We start from the raw sequence: 17885 nt of genomic DNA, 5'->3' as shown, positions 1-17885 counted from the left end.
GGCCGACCCCGGCGCTCTCTGGTGGGCGACGGCTTGCGCCCCACCGCCTGCCCCGGCCTTCCTCAGCGCCCTCCGCCACCTCCCCAGGCCCTTTGGTCACCCCTCAGCACCCTCGGTCACCCCTCAGTGCCATTGGCCTTCCCTCAGGGGGGCTGTTGGTCATCCCCCAGGGTCTTTGGCCACCCCTCATGGCTTTTGGTTGCCCCTCAGCGCCGCTGGCGGCTCCTGGCTCCTCCCCTGTCACTGCCAAGTCCCAGGCAGATGGAGGGTGTYGTCAGCCTGTGCCCATTTGCTGTGGGATATTCGGGCTGTTCATCACCATGTACAGTGCTGTTGTGACACATGCGGGGTCTCTGGGCTTTCCTCTTGAGGACAGTGTTGCTGAGGGTTTTTCTGGAAAGACATGGGTTCTGCATTTTGCTATGGAGGTAAAGAAATTGCTGAGTGACCCCTTTACCCCAGGCTGGCAGGATTTCCATACAGCTTTTAAATAGCTGCTGTTTGGAGCCTCCACTGAGGCTACAACCGTTGCAGAGCTAGCTGGTGCAGAGGCTGCTGACAAAGCCAAATCCATTGCTGCCAAGCTGGGCATCACTGGATGACCACAGGACCCTGCAGCCCCCAAATGGCATGGTAGGGCTCAAAGGCAGCTGTGGTCAGCCCCCACCTGGGAAGCAATCCTGGAGCTCCTTCTCCCCTCAGCTTTCCGAAGCATGTGCTAAAACTCTAGCAACCCTCCATCATGACAGAATTTGGGGATGGAGCTCGTGGAGTCAGGAAAATTGGCCGCTCCTGTCCTCTCTTGTAACAGGAAATTTCACAGGTGAGAGTTTAGGAGTAAACATATTGGCACACCAGGCCCAGCAAAAAGGTTTTGCCCTAGCGCAGTGTCATGTAAGAGTTCAGCAGGCCAGTGTGATAATTCTTGTTCTTCCCAAACAGGGGGAAAGACAGCTGCCCTACCATGTTATGGGAGAAACTAACCACAGGCAGGGAGGCAAATTTCACAGGCCACGAAGGCTGAATGCCTGTGAAAGTGTCTACATGAAGGAGTTCATAGGGACTGTACATCTCCATACTTGCCTAACATACGTGTCCGCAACGAAGGCTTAAAGGACAGAAAGGAAATCAACATTTCTTAGGAGTGGAAAAGTCCTGCTAGCACCCCCTTCCTTAAAACTCTGCCATTTACTGTAGTCTGTCCTCTGTCCTTGGAGCATCTTTCTGGCTCCCCATTTCCTACAATAGCTGCCCTCCCCCCTCTCCCTTCTCTGGTGATTTCCCATCTTTAGTGACCAGTTCAAACCCAGAGTAACAGCAATTGGAGCTGATCACTCCAAAACCACAATCTGTGAAAAATTGCTAAAGTTGAGGCATAGACTTATCATGAAGGTCAATCCACAGGAGCAATGGCCTCCCCAGTGTGGCCAGCACACTGCCACCATCACCGCTCTTGACTGTATGGCACTGCACTGCCTGTATTTTAGGCAAAGGTTGTTCACATTCAAAGGGCAATTCAGAGGATGCACAACTGTTTGTAGGATCAGGATCTTAATGCTTGACTGGTCAGAAATCTGAGGAAAGCATCCAGAGGCATAACACAGGACATCTTTCCCATCTCTAACTTCTATGAGCTCCAGTTATGCCATAATGACCTGCAGGAAATAAGTTTAGTATATCAATGTTCCTAAGCTTTGTTAGACTTCAATTTTGATACACGAGGGAGGTAAAGAAATCCACACTTGCTGCCACGCGTCAAAAAGTCATAAAGTTCCAGGATCTGGGGCTTTAAGAAATATACCAAATTTTGTGGGATTGACAATAAAATTGCAAGAGTTGGCAATATTGCAATTCTTCTTAAAATAAAAATAATTGAAGTCTGTGGGAGGTAGGAATATAAATCTCTTAGCTTTCAGACCCAGACATGGTATGCAACCCAAAAAGAGACACATAAAAGAGAGAATTCATGAAGGAAATGTGAATGTTGTCCATTCCTACTGTCTATGTATTGTCATATAGCTAAATAACAGCACCCTGTTGCGAAGAATGAGGAGAGATTCATGAAGGCTGAAATCAGAGCTGCTGCAAAAAATTAAAATCCCTCTTCTGTGAAAATTTACATGTGTGCTTAGTTTTATCCAGACTGGGATAAATTCTAGTGAATGGAACTACTGACACTGGACATGGAGTTAAATTCATGCGCCAGCCTATGCAGGGCTGGGAATCTGACACTGTACAGGGAAAAAAAGTAGTATTTGGTCATTCTTGAATTTCTGCTGTTCAACACTAAAAGATCAGAGTCATCACATCTGGGAGAAATGTACGTATATTTGAGAATAAACTGAGGGACATCTTTGAAAACAAGGGACAGCTGAGATGCTTGGTTGGGAGAAGTTGTTTAAATGTTATTAGCGTTATTCTTTTATTTAAAAGCTGAGCACAGCATAATGTGATTTTTGATTAGAATTCTTTATTTGTGTTTGTGAAGTGATTGAAGAGACAGATCACCTCTAAAACATCAGTGGGCTTTTAAATTCGGTGAAAAGTAGCTGGGAGAGGGAACCGACGTTTCTGATATTGACTAAAACCTACAGCTTTTCTAATTATTATATAAAACAGGATGAAATTTCACGTAGTTTCTTCAGTCCATCAGAAAGAGAAGAAACTTGGCAATGATTTTGAAAGAAATTTTTTTCCATAGTTTTATTAAGATAGAGACAAATACTTGCTAATTTTTTCTTTGATCTTATTAATACAAAAGGAGAAGCAGCAGGAATGACCAGCTTCCCCTAGGCATTACAGCACAAGTCTTATTCCACACCCATTTCATCATTAGAAGGGCCTGATTTTCCAATTTTAGTGTCGTACTTATGGAATAACAGGTCAGTGCAGAACCCTTGCACTGACTCCACAACTGCTGGAGCTTCAGCTTGGGTGAAACAGGGACACATGGTGCTGACCTGCAGGGCTTCTCTTCTCCCAGGCCRGTCATCCGGCCAATGCCACAGACCTTGACAGGAAATAAACTTCTACTTTTGAGCCTGTGGCATATCTAGAAGCAATCCGTAAACTCACTGCTCCACGAAATTTCTCCTAATGTTGCACTTGCTCACAGTGTCTCTAGTGAGCCATCCCACAACAGTAATGAGGCCAGTACCTGCTGGCCAGTCATCAGCTGCTTCCTGCATAGGCACCCATTAATTGGCAGCACGTATAGCTTGTGATCGTGCATGTGCTTACTTATGGTTGTTGTGCTCACTTCCTTCACCAGCTACTGCTATTCCTCCTGGTGTGCAGTCATCTTCCTGCTACTGCTTGCCCTTTTTTTAGATTGTCTTTACTTCAGGACAAGGCTTGTCTTTTACAGTATGTTTATGTAGGGCCCATCTCTGTAGATCAGTGCCTTGACTGAGATCAGTTAATGATAACTGAAGGCAACAGGATCTTCAGCTTCACTCCAGAGATCATGAATTCTCCCTTTCCAGAAAGGACAATCTACTGTGAATAAATTATATAGGGTTTTTTTATATTTACTCTGGAATTATGTGTTTTAAAGTAGTCTTCTGAGGGGTGCCATAAATAATGAGAGAGAACAGATGCCTCGCAAATGAAATGCCCTATTTTTTAAGCACTAGGTAATTAAGTATCCACAAATGTTTTTCTCTGTTGCAGAGATACTCTGTGTTTTTCTAAGAAATAGCATCTTGCAAGTAATCCCATAAGCCTACCATAGGGCTCAAAGCGAAAGGAACATTTTGTAAGTGATTTTAATCAAAATGATTTTCCTAGTCAAAAATATCTTGATAAAAAAAGAGCACATAAAAAAAGACACAAAGCAACAGCACAGAGGCTCTACATGACTCCTCTCAGTGCAATATTAAAATGTTTTCTTGAACTTGTTCCGCTTACACACAAACCTCTCCTCACCTTAAGTAGCCAGGTAGGGAGCACAAGGTGACTCTCCACCCGGCCATGAGGATGTGACGAGGGCAGTCGAGTCCCCTCACCAGAGCCTCCGTGCTGGCGCTGGGTAACAGGGCAGCCAAGCGCTTGGCTCCCCAGAGACCCCAACCTGCCATGTGTCCATACCACGCCACAGCCGTGACCCTCGATGGCTGCCTCATTAGCTCGCTTTGCCATTTTTTTATTAATGGCTTAGTCAGAGAAACATCTGTGAGAGAGGATTTCCTTCTTCAGCTGTAGACACCCCAAAGCGTGACCTGCTCTCATGTTACTGGGGGGAGCTCCAACCTGAAAGTCGGTGCAGCCGGTGTGAGCAGCTGAGGCCAGTGGAGAGCCCAGGTATGTTAGTCTGGGATCAGCATCGCACTAATGCAGATTTGTGACTCCCCAGCAGCTTAGAGCATGGGCTGAGCTTGCTCATGTGTGTCTGCAAAACACTGTGAGATCAGACATTTTACTCCACACCCTCATTGCCACTTTCCTGAGCAGCTTTCAGTCTGGTTTAGGTAAGGCCACGTGACGAACAGAGAACGCATTTTTCCCACGGACTTTGAAACCCTCAGGAAGAAAAAAATTCATTCTTCTTTTGTCAGAGGTGTCTACCCTTCCATCTCCAAAGGACCGTGGTGCTGCTTTCCAGGTAGGATGACAGCTCTGGTTATATCCTTTCAGGATGTTGATTCAGCAGAGTTATAAAGCCTTTCTTTCAGATGTTGGCTTGTTCATTAGAACAGCAAACAGCAGGCACTCACATGGAGGAGGAAAGGTAGATGGCTTTGGTCTAGTCCGGTATAAAAATAGAAGAAAAAATAGAAGGGTAGAGGGCAAGAGAAGAAAAACAGCTACTGATTAGTATATGTTTTTCTCAAACTGTGAAAATGACTGCAAGCTTAATAAACATTTCATTATTCATTTCTTACCTAGCTATGAGTTTGCCCTGGTAAAATGCATTGAGGATCCTGTGCAGGACGTTCAAAAGTTTCCTAAACCCAATGTACAACATGTCAGGCAATGAACCCCAATCTGACACAGTTGTCTTTGTCCTTTCCTCTCTCCTTTATTGCCACAGCTACAAGGGATAAGCAAAATGCCTTTCTAGAAGTTATTTCCAACCCAGTCCTGGATCTTTCTGTCAGACACCAGGTACCTATCTTGAAATGTTTAAATTCCAGCCGGCAGTTACACAGGATCTTTTCTTCGTGTTGCCATGGAAAAGTCATGGAGACATCTATGGTTCATAATGCATCCAGAGAGAAATGCTTATATTGCAGATCCCAGCTTAGCTTTAAAAACAGAAAAATATACATGCCTGAATGCCATTTAGCTGACTGCCAGGAAATTGGGCTGATACAGAGAAACCTAGGGGAGTAAGAACAAAATTGGTAGTACAGAAAGCCCATAGGATGCTGCTTAGAAAAGGCTTGTAACACCAAGGATGAATAATTACAGTAGTAAGACATAAAGCGCATAGATGTATTTACCACATGGAAATTCCAAGCACCACTACACTGAATCTTTTTTTTTCTGAATTAGAAGAACATGCCCTAAACTGAAGAAAAAAATTACAGATCCATTTAAGTTTTCACTCTGCTACTGTAACAGGTGAACCAGTCCACCTATGTCTCATTCCTGCATTATTATGCACACGTGTCTGTTCAGTTGTCAGATACAGACCAGGCTTTATTCTGACTCACATGGTGCCTAAGGCATGTGGATATCCGGTATGGAGCAAGGTACGCTTTAAAGCTTGCCATGAGGTAATAGATGTAGTAGAAAAAAATCTGGGCCAGGTGATTTAACCCCAGGAGAATGACTTCAGGGCAGCTGGGGCAGCTGGGGCAGCCCCGGCCCTGGGAATCAGGCACCACCATGGGAACAGGACTGACAGCCCTGGGCTGTGATGATATGGGGGCCTGGGGCTGGGGTGTGGGGGAGGCCCAGGGGATGGGCAGGGACAGGGAAGGCTGGCGGTGCCCGCGGGGCCCAGACACTGGTGGGAAGAGAGGGGATTAGGGAGATCTTGCTTCCCAGCTATTTGTGCTCCGCTAGCTAACTTCACCGCTAGCACAGCACTAGGTGTGAACAATTATCCCCATTAGCTGTGGCCAGTCCAAGTATATGCGTATTAGCCAGCCTGCAAGGAGAGCTAAATGATAATACATCCTGCTTCAGAAGCAGGACCTATCCGTACTGTTGGTTTTCCAATGACAGGAGATCAGACTACAACGCAGTAGCTTCTGAATGGGAATACACTTGGGCTTCCCATTGCCTACATGGAGGCTAATGGAGAGGAAAAGGCACGTACGGAGCCCAAGTGCAGCCAGGACCCTGTCTGGGCCATGCAGACTCCCCACCATCACAGTTCTGCCTGGTCAGGTAGGTCATGGCACATTACTTAGGCTCATCCGTGGCGCTTTCTTTACACTTAGATCTAATGGGTCTGGTTGGATTCGCACACAGGACCAAATTGTTTGACAGTCTCAAAGGCCCACAGTGGAGCTGCTCCATAAGTTTGTTGTTTTTAGAGTGTGGTTAGCCGGGACCTTAGATTTGGATAGAGACAAAACCAGCCGCGTGCAGATAGGAGAGGATGGCCTCTCACTCACTGTCCCAGGCTGCCCAGGGCTGGCAGCCACACAGTGTTTGGATGTGGGATACAGAGGTCCCAGCGTTCAAGGGGAGTCCAGAGTTGAAAACCGCATTATAAGAAACATTTGAATGAGATAGTGCTGAAATAAGGGATGCCAAAATTTTGTAGGAATTATTTGTGTTCCATTGTTCTTCTTAATTACTGCTCTCTGGAAATATGAAGCACAGGATGGATTTACTACTGAGCTCTGTGAGGAGCTGTAAGGAATGATAAAAGTTTCCCTTAGAGCAGTCACTTTATACCTTTCCCAATTTGAGGGCCCATAAATAATTTGCAGTGGAGACATGGATGCCTGCATACTTAAACCTGTTGACAGTGGGGTTCATTTTCTCAACCTTTCACAAACATCCTAAAAGTGTTTGAAGCAGAAGTTGAAAGCCACTGCCTTACTGCTATAAGATCAGCCAAGTATCTATTTCCTGGAAGAGGTTAGGTTAGGTTAGGTTAGGTTAGGTTAGGTAGAGGTCCTTATAGTTATAGGAACAGAATGCCATCACAAGATATGTTTTCCTGCATGTGTCCAAAAGACTGACTGTCCCTCACTTGTCCTCCCCCTGGCAGGATAAGCAGATCGTACAAACTACACTGTTTTCACTCCAGAGCTGTTCTGCATGGAAAAAGAAATACTGCTATTTTCTAGGTCTGCCCTGAGGCCCAAGAGGAGGTCTTGCAGCTTGCTGAGGGATGAAATGTCGCATGGGAACGAGGCCTCTGCATCACTTGGCCAATGTCTCGCTGGATGTTGTTGTGCATTTAGGCCAGATCTGCACAGATGACATGGACAGCCCTTCGCATGCAGACTGGCCCTGGCCCAGGGACCTGAAAGGCGAGAGGCATGCACACTTCTCTCATGCTGAGGTATGCTTTCCCCACCGCCTGCTCCCTAACTTCCCCCCTCTCTCCCTGAGAGTATGTAGGTCACTGTTGACATTGTTTTCCTCTGAGCCCCGTCTGCTCATGTTTTACCACTTTGTTCACAATTAGCCCGTACTTTTGTAATTGAGCTAAATAGGCCTGTTTGTTTCATTTGCCCTCATCCCGTGCTTAATATTTCCAAAGAGCAGTAATTAAAGAGAACAATGAAGCACAAATATCTTCTGCAAGCCCAAACTAGACAGTCCCCTGGCTAGAGTTAGTCTTGCTTTGGTGATCCTCAACAAGCTGACAGTGCAGACCAGAACTCAGTCAGCTTTGGGGTTTGCTCTGAGAAGATGACAGCATGACAGATCTTACAGCTTGAATGTGCTGTACAGCTGTCTGGCCTCCACACATGCCTTTTATTATTACCTGGCATCAACAAAATTAAAGAACTACAGCAAAACTGTAAGCAAGCAAGCAAAAAGAAGAGTCCCTCTGATGACAAGTGATGTCAAAGAGTTATATTGCAAGCCATGAATTCCACCCTTTTGCATCAGTTTTCACAGCAGCTCACTGTATCTCCATCAATTGCACTCAGCACGTTGATGATGTTCTGAGTTTCCTCTCATGTCATAACCCTGCCCTACCCCATTAAGGCTCAAGTATAAATGCTGAAAAATCAAATGCAATAAAGCATGCAAGTTATCTCCCTCTTTTTCTCATCTTGCTGCATTGTAGAGCCTAGCTGGCCAGGTTTCAAGCACCGCTTTTTGCCTCAGTTTCCCCATCTGCTGTCATTATATCCTGCCTGCAGGGTGTCATCTCATGAATGCTCCCCTTTCTTGCTCTGCTTTTTGCTTTTTGCATTCTTAAAAAATAAACATCTAAACAAAATTTTATCAGATGGGTTCTTCCTCAACTCCCTGTTGGGTCCCAGACCCTCCCATGGAGATGCTTCCCACCGAGGTGCTCACCTCTATGTTCCCCTCCTGCAAGCCAGCACTGCACTAGCCCAGGGAGGGCCATATTGAGCCCATATGGGTGGGTTTAGGTGGCAAATCTGAGTGCCAGACTCCATCCATCTTCTTGCCTTGGAGATGCTAAAATGAGGCATAAGTGAGAATGAGCCCAGCTCCACTACAGGACCAGTCTTTCAGTGGATGCACTGGGATGCAGGTACTTCTTCCACTAACATGTTCCTCCCTGACAGACATTGGCACCACAGAAAAATAGGATCCAGTTGTATTCGGTATCCAAATGGCACTGCATCTATTTATTTTTTTTCCAGACCAGTAGCTGGTACCCAGCGCAGCCCTGCCTGGGAGTTTGTTATGCTGTTATGCTGTTTATGCCAGTCCCTTCACTTATTCTAGGTCCTCTAGAGACACTCATTGAGAGGAATGTGGTCGATGTCTGATGCAAAGCATGACTCTGTCCCAGAGGAGACTCTGGCCAGAAACCAGACAGTAGACGTGGAGATACAGACTAGTACTTAGTCATAAGGCTGAGGGTTTCCAATAAGCCTAAATTTGGGACACAACTCCAATTGCATTTCCTTTGAAATAGGGCAACAAACTACCACAAGCTCCTTTGAAAATCACAACCAATTCAGCCTCTGACTCCTTGACTCAGACTTTGAGACCCAGGTTCCCCCCTCCCTCTGACACAAACATTGGCTTGCAAAATTCACTATGCAGAATGAAATTTGACCTATTCCACTACCCATGGCAACTATAGTTCAATTAAACAGAACAAACCTTGGATAGCAGTTGCCTTCAGGGCATGCTATACTAAATATGATACAAGCAAGAGAAGAGTGAAACACAAAACTTGTGAAACGATACTGTCTAAAGAGAGCTGGCAAGTCGGTGCCCTTCAGGACAAGGACACACCAACACACATGCTCTCTCCTTGCTTTAGGACAGTGCACTTTATATAGATTACAACAGCTAGGAAGGATTTGGATTAATGGCAACACTTGCATGCTTGTAAGTCTGTCTGAGGAGAACTCAAGCATGCATTTTAACTTCTATGTATGTGTTTGTTCCCACTACTAACACGCTAACATTGTTATGACTAGGGGTGCTTTCCTGAAGCAGTGTCAATGTGGGCACAAAACAAATGTCAAATACAAGAAAACACAGCCAGTTAGTCATCTGGCAAGATGACTGACCAAAAGAGAGGGAAACGGGAAAGGATAACCAGATCCTAAGTTCACAGGAGAAATTCTTCAGATGTCTTGATGATGAGCATGATATAAAACCTCAGCAGAAAAAAGAAAATTCAACATACCAGAGCAGCTAGTATGTCCCTGAGCAATGAAGCAAGGTGTAACAATCCTGCAGACAGAGAAAGAAATCGAAGTGGAGGGGAAATTCCTCTTAAGGATAGAGGCAAATTGGTCATGACAAATAGAGGGCACAGTGAATAGATGTCAAAGGCATAGGAAACCTAAATTATTATTCCCAGGATGACATGTATTGGAAAGGCTAGAAGGTTGATAGTAACAGCCCTGAAAAGCTGCCCAGAGAGGTTGTGCAGTCTCCATCTCTGGAGCCTGACTAAAACCCTGAGCAACCTAGTCTACTCTCATAGCTGACCCTGCTTGGGCAGGAGGCTGGACTAGACACCTCCAATCCCTTCCAATCTGAATTTTCTTATGATCCCATGAGTGCCTACAATTTGGTGTACAGATAAAACTACTGAAATTGCCATGACAACAGGTTGGGTTTATGCTGCTTTTCTCTGTTTCCTGCAGGGTGAACACCTTCTTGAAAGAAATGTTCACAAAAACCAGCAAGATCTATTGAACTAGACTATAAAACTAGACTTATCTGAGCTTTGCCTTCAAGCTGATGAAAAAATTAATAGGTTATCAACTTGTTACACAATTCATTTCTGCTTCTGTTTTAATTTTTTTAAGATAGAGGGGCGGAAATTACATGCAATCTTGCAAAAAGAAGATAATTATATCCTCCCCCTTGGGGAGATGACCAAAATGACTTCTGCTAATACTCCCAGCTCTGGGGGGGGGGAAGGCAGCCAGTGAGCAGCCAGGACCAACTGCATGTGGCTCATCACAGCCAACGCAGTGCTGTAAAACATATTCCTTAAATATTCACCCTGTCATTCTCCTAAGTAAAAACACATGAAGCAAAATGTTGCCAACGCTTTGCTCAAATATTATAAATAAAATCGCAAGTGCAGTAATTAGGAGCTGAAAACAGGCAAATTCTAACAAGCAGCGCTTCTGAGGAATGATTTCACCCCCCCATAAACAGCGTTGTATAGCCCACCACCAGTGCAGGATCATAAGCTCAAAGGAGGAGAGCCGAATGGTGCTGGTGCTCTTTCCCTGTTGCTGGAGGCCCCCCTGCACACCTCCTTCTCCTCCCCACTCAGAAGAAGTGCCTGTGGGCTCCCGAGGCTGCAGCCAGGGGATGGGGACATGTCGACCTGTCGCAACAGCTCCTGCTCAGCAAATGCCTGTAGGAAGCTGAGGGACATGAAGCCTCGGGCCTGGATGTGCTGCCTTTCTGCTCAGCCGCAGCGAGGGACCCGGCTAAGGCTCTGCTGTCCCCGCTGCTTGCCTGCTGCTTTGCCGTCTGCCGGGTACCAGCTGCACGCAGAGCGGCTCCAGATGCAGAGAAGCACTTGGTTTTTTTGCACTTTCCATTTGCAGTGCATGTCTCTCAGCCAGAGCCAAGGCTCCAGCCCCCTGGGAGCCACCTTCAGCCAGGAATAATTCCTGACTTGAGGCAATTTTAGTAGGTCACCGAAGCTGTTGGCTTTTCCCTTTGGCAGTTGTGCCTCTCTTCCCCGCCCTATGAAAATCAACTTTTCTTTCAAACATGAATGTGCCCCTTGTAAGTTGATCTGCAATATAATTATTTTCTCCCTTGCTCAGCAAAGTTTGTGAAACTGGACATTTTCCCTGTCAAAGGCAGACACTGAGGCCTTGTCTACGCTGAAGCTTGGTAGTAAACAATTCCCACTGTGGCTGCCATCAGTTCAGCTTGCCTGACAGGAGACTTTTTTTTAAATTTTTTCCTGGAGACTGAGCCTCCTGGTTAAAGTTGATTGCCCCATATGTCAAAGCCACAAAACATTTGTGGGGTGAGATCCTGCAGGAAGCTTTTTTTTTCTTCTGCCCTGACCATCCAAAAGCTGAAGAAGCAAATTCAAAGCTTCACAAATCGGTCATGAGCTGGAAGTCTGTTAGCCTCGTTTGTAAAAATCAAAGAGTCACTGTAACCTTGCAGTGAAAACACTGGTTGAGGAATAGGAGTTAATCATTACTCTTGCAAAAGATCTGCTAGGCACCTCCTTTCTCCTTCATGCTTTTACAAGCTTTCACCTTAACACAAGTTATAACAAGATCTCCTCAGATCTACACTATAAAAAGAAAAAGTTTCAAGATATCCATAGGAGGGAAAATCCCATCTGTTGTGTTATTTGTCTTGTGCATAGAAAAGCTCACATATGTTTGAACTTTGCTGAAGTCCAAGTTCTACCAGCCCCATAACCTGGCCCAGGCCATCAGCAGGCAGCCGCTAGCTGTGAGTGGCTCAGCTGCCGAGTCCCACACACACTGAAGCCCGCGCAGCCCAGCTGAGCCCCGTGGCCACTCATCTTGCTTCCCCCAGGGCCAGGCTCTCCACACAGGGAGGAGGTCCCTGTGCTGCCCTCATGTCCGTGAGCATCCCTGAGCCCGGACCTCCAGCAGCCCCAGCACCGCATGCCAGCCTCGCTGGCTGTGGCACTCGCCCAGCATTGGTCTCCCTGCGAGCACTGCAAGGGTGCCCTTCAGGCTCTTGAGGACAGAGAGGGAAGTGGGGAAGACTGGCTGAGCCACGCAGGGACTCCTCCTCTCCACTCTCATTTTGGGAGACCGTAGCTCGACCAGCATCTCACACAGAGAGAGCTCCTTCTCCCTTTCCTCACCTGTTTTTTGGCCTGTAATGGCAAGCAGGCTCCTTCTTGGGGAGTATTTGTCCATAAATAGTTCAGCCCTTTTGGCTTCATTTCCAAACCAAGAAACTCTCGCCTATGTATCTGCAGTAAGAGTTTTCTGGATTTCCAAAAGGATGAATTGTTGAATGAGAGCTGCTGCCTTCATGGTGAGAGTCTCCTCATGGCACGCGGCACCCCTTCGGCTGGGCGTCCCACTCCTGCATGAGGCCGTCTGGGATACAGAGACCTTGTCTGGGCCATGCTGGTTTTACAGGACACAACGCACAAAATGTGGAGCTCCCTGTTCCAGCAAGCCCCCAAAGGGATGCTAATGGTTTATCGAATCATGTTTTATTCCAGCTCCATAACACTGTTTTATAGTAAAACTCCAGGTCCAGCATGTCTCAGAAATAAGGCATAACATTGGCTAACACATTTTTAAAGCTCAGTGCTGCCAGTGCCTCAGGCTTAGGCAGGGACTGGCAAAACTTTCTAACAGTGAGCTGTACCCTGATGTGAAAAGGGCCAAGGGCTTTTGCAGCTGGGGACTGTGTGGCTTCATCCACGCCAGGAAACAAGCTGCTTCTGTGGGAAGAGTCTTCTTTAGCTGCTGCTTACCCAAATGGATCCAAGCTCCATTTGATACCAAAAGGAACCAGACATCTGGTCACCATTTGGTTTTTCCTTCAGAAGAAAGGCAATTCAGCGAGGAATGGCATGATCCCTGCAATAATTTTATAATTGTGTTAGGATTCATTGGGGTGGAAAATACTGTATAAATAAGAGAGCACAATTGCCAAAGCCTCAGTCACGAAGGCAAGGCGAGCCCAGCGGGAAGTAGGAGGAGCGCACAGAGGGCACGCTAGCCTAGCACTGCTTGGGAGACCTCTGAATGCACAGACACAACTGGAGGGATGGGAAAGATGCATTTGCAATTGCAGGGTAAAGCATGATAGGCAGCACCTAAAGGAAACCAGGATATAGCTGAATAGATACAGAATATGCAGTAGGCTGGTGTTGCAGTTATGCTGCAGGTAACTTACTGGCGAGCTGGAGTTCCCCTTACAGGGACCAAGAGGACTTTGCTGTGATGTGCTTGCACTGGAAGGCTGTCTCCGTCTGGCTCGCAGTGCAGAAGTGCCCAGTGCAGGTGCGGCTGCCAGTGGCAGAAAGGGGTCCCAAGCAGAAGGGTTGCTGCAGGGGAGCAATCCCGGTCACACTCAAAGTGAGCTACAAGGGAAGGGCACGTACCATGCAAGGAGAGCTGGCTCCTGGCTCCTTCAGCTCTTTTCAGATACACCACAGGGGCTTTCTGTGCTTGCTTTCCTGTACCCACTCATTTAAGCAAAATAACCTTTACCATGGATGTCAGAGGGAGACACATGGCTGAAAAGGTGTGTTGAATAACAAAGTCTGGCAACAGGGCAGGCACAGAAGCGCAAGAGCTGCCCAGAACAAAGGGCAAATCCACCTCGTCGCCTGTGCAGGTGAACCAGAGTGTATGACGGGGTGCTGGGAGGGCAGGGGACAGAGCAACCTACAGTAATTGCAGGTGAAGTCTTGACTCTAGTGAAATTACTGACAAGACACCCAGGTAGCAGGTTTCCCCTCACCTCACAAGCTAGGCTAAGTGGAAAAGTGCACGTTGAGTTCCAACTGAATTGGCTCAAGCCAGAAGAAAACCTAACATTTTCTTAGTAGTTGACTTTAAGCCAGAAGGTGAGCTTAGCCACAGGCCATGGGTTTAACACGCTGCCATTTGTGCATCGTGGCAGGCCAGGGGCAACTCTGGGAAGCAACAGGGTTTGAGCCCCATTTCCTTGTGCAGAGGATGGGGACTTACGGGTCCAAGCCTGAGCAGGCAGGTCTGAGGGGAAAGAGGGAGGAAGAGGAGGACCTACCTTCTGGGCTGAGAGCAGCTTGTGCATCTCTGAGGAGAGGAGGCAGAAGCGCAGGGAGCTGGGTGCCATGGCTGTAGTGAGGACCGGGTAGCTCCAGAGCTGGCTGTGACTTCCATAGGTGCTTCTACCAAACTGGCCCCATCACCTTCAGCATATCACCTCTGGCACACACCCACATCTCTCCTGTTATTGCTGCATGAAATTCTTACCATGCGTTGAACAGGAGGCCAGGCTAAACCGGAGCAATCTAATATTGCCTGTGACAGGGAAGCACATCCTAGTTTTAGGGCTCCATTTCAATGTGGCAGCTCATGACCTTACAGGTCACACCTTGCAAAACACAGGAGTAACTTTGCTAAATCCACAGAGATTCAGTGGGTGGATGAATCAAAGCATTGACTACACATAGGTGCAGGACATTCAGTTGCTAAAGCAGAACATGTTGCTGAAACAGCCATTCTCAGTGTCCTTTGGAGGAAAAGCAGTGTGCTGGCTGAAAAACACCCATAAAGCTGTTGCTGTCCTTCTAATAGGCCTCTTGTTAATCAGAACGGTTGAGCAGCTACGAATTAAACAAGTCTTGTTGATATTTTCATGCTGCAGAAGGTCCAGGGGAAGGGTGGGAGTCATCAGAGCTTTCACCAACAGGCGTGAAAAGCCAGAGACCTCTTCAGCAAAGCCCACAGGTCCCCCAGCGTCCAAAGGCTGAAAACCCATTGAGCTATTCCAGAATTTAGCAGATTTTTATCATACATTCATCTCTTCCTTTTTTTTTTTTTTTTTTTTTAATGTAGATTGGACCCAGCACAGTTTAAAACTCTGGCCCCTCTTTTTTAAAGCTGATTGGTAATACAGAGGCAGCAGGTTTTTCTAATGATTACACATGACTGGCATCCCCATGTTCCTAACATTGCCTGGTTCTCGGGAGTGCTTTCACCACCATGGAAGATACTTCCAGATCCTTTGGCACTTTTGCATTGTAAAGTACTTCATAGCATTGCAGTGCTCAGGAGCCGCAGTTGGCTTTGGGCCCTTTTGTAATGTAAACTGCACAAACCATATGCCGTATAAAGGCCTTGCTGAAAAGCTTAGTGTCTACACAGACCCAGGCATTGGAGAAACAGGCACGGATCCACACACCTTGTCGGTTTTGCTGCCTCACAAGTTAACACAACCCTGCTGCTTGCTAAGCCCCAGCGGGCCCTCAGGACCTGGCATTTGCTGGAGAGGAGATGGTCAAAAAAAGCAGAGGAGCCAGGAAAGTTATTTCATACGGCTGTTGACTAAGGAGTTAGTCAAAACTGAAAACCATGAAAAATGGTAGATGGCTTGCATTTGCATATCCTTTTTCAGCCTCCATTTAATTGCCTGGTTTTAACCCAAAAGCCAAGGCAAGCTGTGACCATCAGCGCTTGCGAGGGGCACCCCTTAGTGTCGGAACTGGAGAACTACAGGGGCCTCCGAGGGCGCTTTGTCCTGGAAGAGCAGGGGGACGGGGCAGGAGCCACCGGCCTGGCGGCATAAGAGGAAAGAAAGGAAGTCAAAACCCAGTCAGACGGGAGCAAAACCACAAGTCTCCGACGGGAACATTTCCTCCTTCTCAGAGCTCATTCAAACAGCCTAGCATGGAGAGAGGGAGAGCTCTGCTCTTGCATCTTCTCAATCCCTTCTACTTACAAACCTGCTTACACCTGTGTATCCTGTGACAGGCCAGGCACAGCTGCCCTTACTAATTCCCTGCTAACCAAGGGGGGATTGATGCACCATCTTCTTACGTCTACATTTTATACACAAGGGGATCTTGGTCCGGTCAGCTGTTGTCCTCATGCYAAGAACAGAGGAGCGAGGGCAGAGGTGACAGCCAGCTTGTTCAAAAGCGGCCTCCAGTTCTGAGCCTCTCAACTCTGAATACCAGCATCTACTTTTCACTTGAGGAGAGTCGGGGCAAACAGCTGTAACCTCAAGGCATCATGGTTCTGCATGCGGACCACACTACAAAGAACAGCAAACCCTCAAGGAAAGCGGGATGAACCTGGGTAGCAAACACTCATCTTGTTAAAGCAAGCAAGGAGGGACTCCTGCACATATTAGCGCTAAAGAGGGGTCTTTGCTTTTATTTTGTACCACACAGAAATCCTGCTGCTGGTGAGAGGCCGTCAAAGAACTGTCTGCCCAATAACCAATATTCTTCCTGCATCAGCCTCACTAAAGTATGGGAAGGAAGGGGCATTCGCACACCCACAAATGCAGTCCAGATGCTCCAGACCAGTGGGGTGTGTGTGAAAGTGAATTCATAACCATAGACATAACTGTAGGTCCTGGAGGCTTTGTTAGTGTATGGACATGCTAGTGCTGAAGAGCACCGTGGAGGCTGCGCAGGGGCAAACTAGGGGCAAAGAACTTTCCAGTTACCTGAAATGCTGCAGAGGCTGTTTGCGCTGGGGAGCAGCCTATAAGAGCAGAAGGTCAGTGAGAAGGAGAGTTGGTTTCCTCTTGGTCAGAGATGGTACCCAGATGGTACATGCCGCCTCCAAACCCTTCCGGGGTAGAAGAATTTARTTTCAAAACGAAGATGGAAGACACCAAAATGGCAGTCACCTGTCACAGGCCTCCAGCTTCCGAAAGAGACCCAAGACAGATGTCAAAGGTGCATGGCTGAGGCAACAGCAGGCAATACAAAATTCAAATGTACAGGAACAACTATGGATTTATACGGTGGTATAGTGATGTCTTTTGGGTCGCTAGTCAAAAGGGCAAACAGACAAAGTACTGAGCTTGGGTTTAGAGAGAGTGCTACAATCCTTCTGCTACCATGTTCCCAAATGGTAATAACTAATTTAGATCCCACCATTGCTAATTATGGACAAACTTGACCTCCCCACCTTTTTACATTGCATTTATGGACTCAAATCTGGCCTTTTGATCAGTTATTGCAAAGGCCCCTTGTAACTTTTCATAGTCAACTATCCTGAGCTTCTTTGTACCATCATCTGCTTTTCCAGGAACATAATACGCTGAAAAACAAAGGTCCCCAGCACAGATTGTCATGTGACTCTGTTGATAACTTCTTTCCATTGTAAACTTGACTGGATATTCCTTACTGTTATGTTCCTTTCTGTTCTAGGAAATAATCTTCCTCCTTAAAATAAGTAGCCATGGTATAAGAGGCCTTGGTGAAGGGCTTCATCAGAAGTTTTCAAAAATGCATTATCTGACAACAATCACCCATTTTTGTTCATTCCTGTGAGATTTGATCTTCCTCNGGGGGGGGGGGATGATCTCTTCTCCAGTCCATCATTCACCCTTACGAATAATTTTCTCTTCCATTGTATTTTCTTTGCCAGGTCTGCAAGTCAAACTTGCTCATCCGTAGATTTTCTTTAAAAAGAACATGCATCAAGTGTGTTATCTTCCATTTTATAGATAAAGTGGTGATAATAGTGATACATGGTGATTTGTTACAGGCACTTATACCTATTTCTTCTAAAAGGCGTCTCCTTTGACACTTCATTTGGGGACAGTTCTTCAGACTTGTCACCATAAAGTCAGCTGGGTTGGAG

General features: G+C 46.7%; 1 long non-coding RNA gene across 7 annotated transcripts; it reads right to left on the bottom strand.

The window, feature by feature from the left end:
* Positions 1 to 2492: 2492 nt before the first annotated feature.
* LOC112964052 lies at positions 2493 to 17579 on the bottom strand. 7 transcript variants are annotated; one of them, XR_003252825.1, is made up of 5 exons: positions 14326 to 17579; positions 13468 to 13654; positions 12416 to 13148; positions 4884 to 5322; positions 2493 to 4744 (listed from the first exon to the last, which is right to left on the bottom strand). It is a non-coding gene; the product is annotated as an uncharacterized LOC112964052 (long non-coding RNA). The 7 variants fall into 7 exon arrangements; XR_003252828.1 differs by having other exon boundaries at positions 2493 to 5322; positions 12416 to 12656; positions 13043 to 13148; XR_003252824.1 differs by having other exon boundaries at positions 2493 to 5322; positions 14326 to 15837; positions 16738 to 17579.
* Between the last annotated feature and the right edge of the window lie 306 nt (positions 17580 to 17885).

Source organism: Apteryx rowi, unplaced genomic scaffold, assembly GCF_003343035.1.
Source record: "Apteryx rowi isolate R43461 unplaced genomic scaffold, aptRow1 scaffold_183, whole genome shotgun sequence".
Taxonomy (NCBI): Eukaryota; Metazoa; Chordata; class Aves; order Apterygiformes; family Apterygidae; genus Apteryx; species Apteryx rowi.
This window is presented reverse-complemented; position numbering and strand designations above follow the sequence as displayed.